This window comes from Hibiscus syriacus, unplaced genomic scaffold, assembly GCF_006381635.1.
Source record: "Hibiscus syriacus cultivar Baekdansim isolate YM2019G1 unplaced genomic scaffold, ASM638163v2 tig00116971_pilon, whole genome shotgun sequence".
Lineage (NCBI taxonomy): Eukaryota > Viridiplantae > Streptophyta > Magnoliopsida > Malvales > Malvaceae > Hibiscus > Hibiscus syriacus.
In genome coordinates this window covers 5954793-5963991 of record NW_024063495.1, presented here as the reverse complement: position 1 = coordinate 5963991, position 9199 = coordinate 5954793, and the positions used below count along the sequence as shown (strand labels likewise).

Below are 9199 nucleotides of genomic sequence, written 5' to 3'. Positions count from 1 at the left end.
CTTAGAGCGTTGATTGATTCTGCACTATTAGACGTCATGAAACCATATCTTGCTCCAAGTTGATGTACTCTTGACCATCTTTCAAACCCGACATCTTCTAGTGTTTGAGCACACTGAGGCAAAACACGTCTTAAACAATTTATATGCTTATTGAAATCCACTTCCCGATAAGCTTTACAGCCTTCCAGTATGTCCATTTGTGCTTTTTTATACCAGCAGACCTTGATTTAGATTTCTATACAATGAACACCACAAAGTCCATGAAAAGCATCTGGGAAACACCTTCTAACAGCGTTGTCAATTGAGTTTGCCCTATCGGATATGATTGTCAGATGCTAATAGGACCTATGCAATCCCTAAGATGCCCCATAAACCATGTCCATGAATCAGAGGTTTCAGATTTGCCAAACCGTAAGCTATTGGCAATATCCCATTGTTAGCATCCATGGCTACTGCTAATAAGTTTACTCCAAGGTATCGACCTTTCAAATGTGCTCCGTCAACTATAATAACTAGGCGCATGCAAGTAATAAACGAACGAATCTACAAAATAATATACACAAAATATAATCATTTAAATGTGAAATGCATGTAACTAACAAAATTAGTCAACAAAATTATATTGATTTACTAACCGTAGCACCAATGGCGATAAACAACAACTCAAAGCGTCCATCCTATCTGTTTTGATATGAGTTACCGACCCAGGATTTTTCAGCTTTAAATTGTGACAATAAGCCGGCAGTTGGGCAAACGATGCTTCTGGCGACCCCTCAACAATTCCAAGGCATAACATTTGGCTCTCCAAGCTTGAGAATATGATATACTAATCTTGAACCGAGCATTCATGTCAGTCATAATTTCATGTCCCCGATATACCCTGCCATTCAAAACATTAACTCAGCCAGAAAAACCACCCAACACCTTTTTGTTTGCCTGTCTATGGTGAGGAAAAACTTGGGTTCTTGAACATGTATGTTTATCAATAAAAGTCCTAACTTGAAACATTTCGCAATCTTTTATTCTCTTTGCAATCATTCGCCACATACAGTTTTTGTCAATCATACACCTTGTTTCGAAATGATCTTTGCTTGATTTGTTAACTTTTAGTTGATAGCCATCTTCCACACATTTCGTATACAAAGCTATCTTCAAGTCTTCCTTGTATCAAACAATCATCTTCTTGATACGAATAACTTTTGTGTAACAATCAACTGCTTTCTTTACCAACTCTTCTTCCGGTATCTGAAGTAATTCTGGCATATTCCGTTATACGCCCGTGGCATTTTCTTTTCTTCGGGGATTTTTTCTTCTTCTTTTTCTTCTTCAGGATTATATGAATTACAGAATGGATGTTCAACATGTTCATTCACAGTCGTAACTTCCTCCTCATTATCATCAACAATACATTCTTCGGCAACGGCTGTTTCATCATCAAAATTCGGGTATTGACCAATATCAAAATCATTACACGCAGGGTCTGTTTCTTCTTCTGAAACATCATCAAAATCCGTGTATTGACCAATATCAAAGTCCGGATATTGACCAAGACCAAATTCGAATACTGACTAGTACTCACAATTTTTTCTGTTGGCTCATCATCGTCTAACTGGTCAATACGAAAACCGGAATTTGGTGCTGAAAGTTGATTGGGATTTGGATTAGAGAAAGGTTGTGGGTTTTGAGAAAAACTTAGTTGATTACTACCCGCTACTGACCCAACAATACTACTTCTAGGTTCAACAACATACAATGTAACATCATCTTGTGAAACACTAATGTAAGCAATGAATCGTTCAACATCTTCATTGTCGGTTAACAAATAAACTTTACCATTTCTCTGATAAGATAGCCTAAATCCACTTAGGGGCTCTAAATTCAATTTATTTGAAACACGTAGCATTAGAGTTTCATAAGTTAACTTTGTAAAGACAATTTTAGTTGAAGATTCATGGGTAAAGGCATATATGTAAAACACCATGAACATTATCCCATGACCCTCCAAAACACAAATCTATCCAAACATGATCAACATTAGATGATTTCATGGTTGTAAATTAATTTACTAAACAGACGAGCTGCGAAACTAAAACCTGTTGCCAGATTGGGAAGGATGTCGTTGGATATAGGAACGGATGTCGCCGGAGAGAGTGATAGATGGAGATGGAATGAGTTGCGATTTAGGGATTTAGTTTATGATTTCAGTGTTATATACCCAAAATTTCAGTGTTGTGATTTACAGATTCTCGTTGCGATTTACGGATTATCGTTGCGATTTACAGATTCTCGTTGCGATTTACGGATTATCGTTGCGATTTACAGATTCTCGTTGCGATTTACGGATTATCGTTGCGATTTACAGATTCTCGTTGCGATTTACGGATTATCGTTGCGATTTACGGATACGCGTTGCGATATACGGATACGCATTGCGATTTACGGATACGCGTTGCGATATACGGATACACGTTGCGATTTACGGATACGCGTTGCGATTTATGTGTTCACGTTGCGATTTTCATATTCGCGTTGCGATTTTGGAAAATCGCAATGCGAATTTGTACTATCGCATTGCGATTTTCAAGAATCGCGTTGCGATTTTGGAAACTGATTTGCGATTCTGGGGATCGCGTTGCGATTTTTATTTCGCGTTGCGATTTTGTTGGTCATTTTGGCAAATCCAAAAAAAGTTGGTTAAAATCGTATATTATAACTTTTTTTTGGTCACTGAGGCGATTTTCTCTTTCACAAATGGTACATTTCAGGGTGGGATATCACTGGATGGCCGGCATGGCATGGTGCCTCCTGTGTCTTAACCACAGTTACCATAACGCATCTTATGATCAGTGAAGGGGAAAGAATTGCAAGGAATTATGTAAATAAATAACCTCTGCTGCTTAAAATACACTGTACATAGCTTCCCCTACAGTCGAGTTTGATTGCAGGTTACGGATACCGAGTTATATATAGCTCAAGCCAATACTAGCTCACCCTCTTCCTGTTGTTCTTGTTGTTCCGGAGAAGGTCCTCGATGTGGGAGGAGAATGCACTTTATTTCTTCTGCGTAGTGTTTCGTACTCCAAAAGCGCATCGGCTAATTTGTGCAATGCCTTTCTCTTGCTGAAAAAGTTCAATGACCATTTTATAACTTTTGAAACTTCAACGACTAAAAGTTCATTTCAGTGACCAGTTGTGTACTTCACCCCAGAAATTAAACACACACATGATGCCCATATTACTGAAAAAGGGGTTTCATGAACATACCTTTAACAGGGCTTTCACACGATCATATGCTTCTCTTAGAAGCTTTACAACCTCATAACAAAATTAAAACAAATCAAGACTGAAAACACAATCTTTGCTAATCCCAACTATACTTTGCAGAAACATACTTCAGCATCGATTCGAGATTGCATTTCTGAACTTGGTCGCTCTTTAATATTAACCGGTCCAATTGCATCACTCATCCATCAACTCGATACTTGGCATTGTATGCGAAAACCATAAGATACTGACCTAGCTTTCTTGTTTTGCTATGAACTCAAAAAACAAATACAGAACTGGAGAATTATGTATTAAGAAAAACACTTTAAAACTTACCATATATTGAGCAAGCTCTGTTGCTGTATGCAGATCACTACTTGCACCGGTCGTGATATGGTCCTGACCGAAGATGAGTTCTTCCGCAACTCTTCCTCCCATACAAACATCAAGACGAGCTAATAATTGTTTCTTACTGATTGACGTCTCATCAGTTGATGGAAGCTGGGTAACCATTCCCAGAGCTGAACCGCGGGGCATGATTGTAGCCTTGTGGATTGGAAGTGCACCTTCAGTATTGAAAGCAACAATTGCATGGCCACTCTCATGATAAGCAGTGAGCTGAAGTTATGGTTAACAATGTCAGCAAATAAGGATGATCCAGCTTGGTAAACAAAAAGTTTATCTTGAAAACCCAAGGAAATAACTTGTACATTGACACAGTGCATGAATAGGAACAAAAAATACAGCCTAGTTACAGCAAAAAAAAAAACTTTGGTAAACAACTGACAGGGAATTGCATCGGGTACTTTTACTAGGGGAGAGCAATTCTTGGTTTTAACCAGAAAAACCGACAAAACCAAGCCAAAAGGTTTAGGTTTAATCAAGTAATTTGGTTTAGTCGGTTTTTTGGTCACGAAATTTCATAACTAAACCGACCAAATTAACCAACGTATACATTATTTTTTAAAATTGTTTTAATATATTTATAATATATAATGAATATATATTATATAATTGATAATTTAAATATATTTATATTAAAAAATTAAGTAGGTTAACCGACCAACTTTAAGTCAGTTTGGTTCAGTCGGTTTAAGCTGTCTAACTTGGCCTGGTTGTTTAGTTTAGATTATGGTCGGTTCAACAAAAAAAGGGACCAAAAAACCGAATGTTCTCCCTTACATTTTACATCTTTGTTTGCACTTATCAGATAGAGTTGATGATTCACTTCATACAACCAACCACAACCTGAATTCTACACCCAAAGCCAGGGGGGCTGGAAGGAGCTTTGGTCCCCCGTAAAATGGTACGATTTCTCTTTAGTCCCTTTGAAAATTGTAAAATTATAATTTACTACAATGATAAACTTGCACTTTGCCCCCTCCCCCCCCCCCCCCCACCCACCGAAAACAAATAACTAATAACTCAATTTTGGACCCTCTAAACACAATTCTACCTTCTCCCCTGCCCAAAGCAATACTAAGAAAATGTCAATACCTTCTTTGACTCTTCCGATTGAAACATTGTTTACGTTCAGTACCCATGAGTATCCTATCTTTAGCATGCTCCAACTGTGAGCAGTCAGTTTATTTGCACCTTCAACTGCAGCAATATTCACTAAGTTTGCTAGATCTGATTGACAGAGGAATAGAAAAAGGTTAAAAAGGAATTGTAAAAATTTATTCACAGAAACCAGGAAACATTTTTCAGTTTATGCTGAAAAGGTCACCACCTGCTCCATTGAATCCAGGAGTACCACGATTGCTTTGACATCTACGTCATCAGACAGGTTTATCCAGTAGGTAGAGTTCCAAAATCTCTTGACGACCTCTTACATCTGGATTAGGGACAACAATCTAAAGCCCGGATGTACGAGTCTTCTCTCTAAAGAGAACAGAACATGGAAAAAGCAAATATCTTAAAGACTAACAATAGTCCACAGCCAAAATTACATATTCCCTTGCGAATTTTGCTTACTTAAGTGATTTAAGCAACCACAAAGAAGCACAAGTTATGTCAACGAGCCAATAACTTCAATGGCATGCCACCAGGCGGGGTGTTCTGGTATTGTGATTAAGCCTTAATGAACAACTCTATCTGTCACCATTGATTCCTCTAAGGACAACTTTGACCATATATTTCCAAACACCCAAGACTAAACAAAACAATAACAATTGGAGCACTTACATGCCTTTCAAATCTACCAGGTCTTGTCAAAGCAGGATCAAGAATGTCAGGTAGATTTGTTGCAGCCATCAAAATTATTCCCTGTGAGAAAGATAGAGGTTAAGCAAATTCAAAAGGTAAAAAGGAATTATTGATATAACAAACTTGTTTTAACATACCTCATTCTCTTCAAAATCATCCATTTCGACAAGCAGCTGATGCAGTGTTTTTCTGGTATGGCCTTCCCATTGTTTTCATGTAGATCCAACAGCATCTATATCATCAATGAAAATGATGCAAGGGGCCTATAAAATATGAAAACATTTGTTGAATGGCATGATTAGAAGGTATGACGGCAAATGGATCAAGCAATCAAAATTATCCCCACAACCCAATAATAATGAACATCAACCTTTTTCTTAGATGATTGAAAAAGAGATCTCACACGCCGAGCACCTACACCGACAAACCTGCCATAGAGATGGAGAATGTCAGAAAAGAAATCTATAACACCACATAATTCCCAGAACCAACCATATAGTTATAATAAGCACATGAAATCTATAGAAGTGGGTGTCTATGCAAAGATGAAATGAGAGGGCGCTTACATTTCCTCAAATTCAGACCCTGCTCTATAGAAGAAAGGTACACCAGCTTCCCCAGCAATAGCCTTCAAGTTACACAAACCAAATTTCAGTGTAATATGTACATAAGCATATGCAACATAGTTAAAGGATACTGTGGAATCACTATCATTTAAATGAGCTTTTTACAGCGGTTAAATTGAGATGTAGTGCAATAGACAGGGTAAGTGTGCTTTTTCTTCAATTTTGGTCCATTTTAATTAGATTTTGGACAAAAGTATGAAATATAAAAATAATCCCCATTAAATTCTCTACAATTTGGTGTAATTATTTCTTGGTTTCATGCTTGAATGGTGAAAGTTGTGATTTTGGTGGATGAAGGGGAGTTAGGAATTTGATGAAATTAAGTTTGATTTTGATATTAGGAGTGTTTTAGAGTTATAATTAAGCATGAAAGTTGAATAAAAATTGTTGAAGGGATTGGTTTGGTTATTTGGCCATTGATGGATAAGTTAGGAACTTGGTTGATTTTGATTTGTTTTGCTTTGAATTTGATTGGAATTGATTAGAAATGCTGTAATACGACTTAAATTGTGATTGAATCAAAATGGAGATCATTATGGAAATTATTGCAAAGTTTCAGCCAAGGGAGAAAATTTTGTAAAAATTTCCAATTTGGAATTTTGTTAGACCTTGAGGGACGTTTTCGCATAGTATGGAAACTTAATGGGTTAATGTGCAATTATTGAAAAGTTAAGGTCCTATGCTGAAATTTAATATCAGAACAGTAAATTGGATGATTTGGAAGAGTTTAAAAGTCTAGGAACTCAATTATAAGATGAAGGAAGTTGGTGGTGAGATGGTGAAGTTGTTAGGGGCATTTTACAAAGTTTAGGAAATTTAAAGAATTTAGATGCAACCTTTGGAAAATTTGGATGCAATGCTGGAAATTTTAGTTAAAATATGGGAATATTGAATTTGGATTAAGGTGGAAAGTTTCACAAGATTAAGGGAGAGAAATTAGTTTCGAATATGTGTCGATTTTTTATTAAAGTTGTTTGATTATAAATGAATATTATATTATTAGTTAAAGTACTGATTCGTATTCGAAATTGTTTATGTTAGGAAATTGATGATATGAAGATCGTGATCGAAAACAAAAACAAGATTAAGGGAGAGAAATTAGTTTCGAATATGTGTCGATTTTTTTAAAGTTGTTTGATTATAAACGAATATTATATTATTAGTTAAAGTACTAATTCGTATTCGAAATTGTTTATGTTAGGAAATTGATGATATGAAGATCGTGATCGAAAACAAAAACAAATCAAACCAAAAGAAAATGGTTAAGTTCGAGGGTGCAAGGAAGATAGTGATTAAAGTGCATTGAGACAACAAGTGAGTGCAACTTATTTTATACACGATTGGAGGATGGCTTGAGATGAGCCAACCTCAATGTTTTTGAATAAAATTATTTGTATTATGTTATGATTTTTTACTGAGTTTTTAAATGATTTTTTATATGATTTTGGGTACGAATTATCCAAATTATGTTGTACGATATTTTATGTTTATAGAATGTGAATATTTTGGGTATGAACTGCCCAATACTGATTTTTATGAGATTTTTATTTATATTCGATTATATAAATGTTTATATGAAAAACAATATATGATTTTGAATTACGCCCATTGTATGAGATTGAGAGTTAGTGGTACAAATAGCATGCCATGAGGTGGAGTGATTACTGATTACTTATACTGGCACTATATGTGCACCGTGGGTTCACGATGTTGTGACATTGTGAAATCCGTATCGGATTACTGGTACAATGATGTTGTGTTTTACAGTACGTGTACATTACTGTTACTGGCACCGAAAGTGCAAACTGACAGTATATACAAATAATTTTATTGATCGCAATTGGATTTATACATGTTAAATTTTAATAATATTTTTTATATGATATCACATGTTCTATATGTTAAAAGCTTTATTTATTTTATTATGTTACCTCACTAATTAAAAAATTTAGCGTCACTAAGTAAAAAATTTAGCGCGTGATTATTTCACACGTAGGTAAAGGGAAGTTAACAGAGGAGTAAATAGCCAGGAAAAACATCCTATATTTTGAAATATAGTTCAGACAAACGAATCAGTATGACATCTTTATGATATTTTGATATTTCTTAGTTGACATGTGCATATTTATATTTTGATACTCTGATTCTATATGTCTGAATTGCTTTGATTTAAATTCTATATACACTAGTCTATTAAATGAACATTGTGGCGAAATGAAACTCCTTTAGGGTTCTCAGTTGGTGCCTTGACGGCGTAACCAATCATTGAGTTCAGAGCTAAGTTTCCGGATGAAGACTTAATGGCTATTCTACCATATGACACTGGGCGGACTGTTGAGTTAATCGATTGACGGAATTGGCCAAGAGGGGGGTGAATTGGCAATTAAAAATTTGGTGGAAGCTTTTGCAGAAAATTGAAAGAAATTGCACAGCGATTTAGAGTGGTTTGACTTTATCAACCAAAGTCTACGTCCACTACCTTAGCTACCCACACTAAGGATTTTCCAACAAATTCACTAATTTGTTCTTTCTTTTGAGGCCAAAGAGATAACCTTACAACTCCCTCAAGAATATACCCCAATTCTTGAGAACACTCTTTTCTCAAAGAGAAATACAAATTTGCAAACTTACAAGAAAAACCTCACAAGGCAAATATGTTTGCACAATTCTAGAACAAAGAAAGAACACTCAAGAATAAATACAATTGAGCACAATAAGTGTTCTTGAAAGCAAAATGAATATTGAATGAAAAATAGGCTTGAAATGCTTAAACTTGAGGTTTGATGCTTTCTCTTTGATTCTCTCTTGATTCTAATTGCTTGATGTTTATTGTTATTGATCAATGGCTTCTAAGCTTGCTTAAACCTTGAATCACTTTGAACGTTAATGATTAGACAATTAATAAAACAGTTTTTTGAAAACAATCGGTACCCCCTTAATAAAACGGTTTAAGTAAAATTCAAATTTTGTAAAATCAAGGGGGGAATCGGTACCCCCTGGGGGGGAATCGGTTCCCTCCGAGCATACTGGAATTCTCGGAGCCAAACCATTCAGGGGGAATCGGTACCCCCTTAGGGGGGAATCGGTTCCCTCTGAGCAAT

General features: G+C 35.8%; 1 pseudogene; it reads right to left on the bottom strand.

Moving 5' to 3' along the window:
* Positions 1-2971: 2971 nt before the first annotated feature.
* Positions 2972-8364, bottom strand: LOC120191862 (annotated as a pseudogene).
* Positions 8365-9199: the final 835 nt, after the last annotated feature.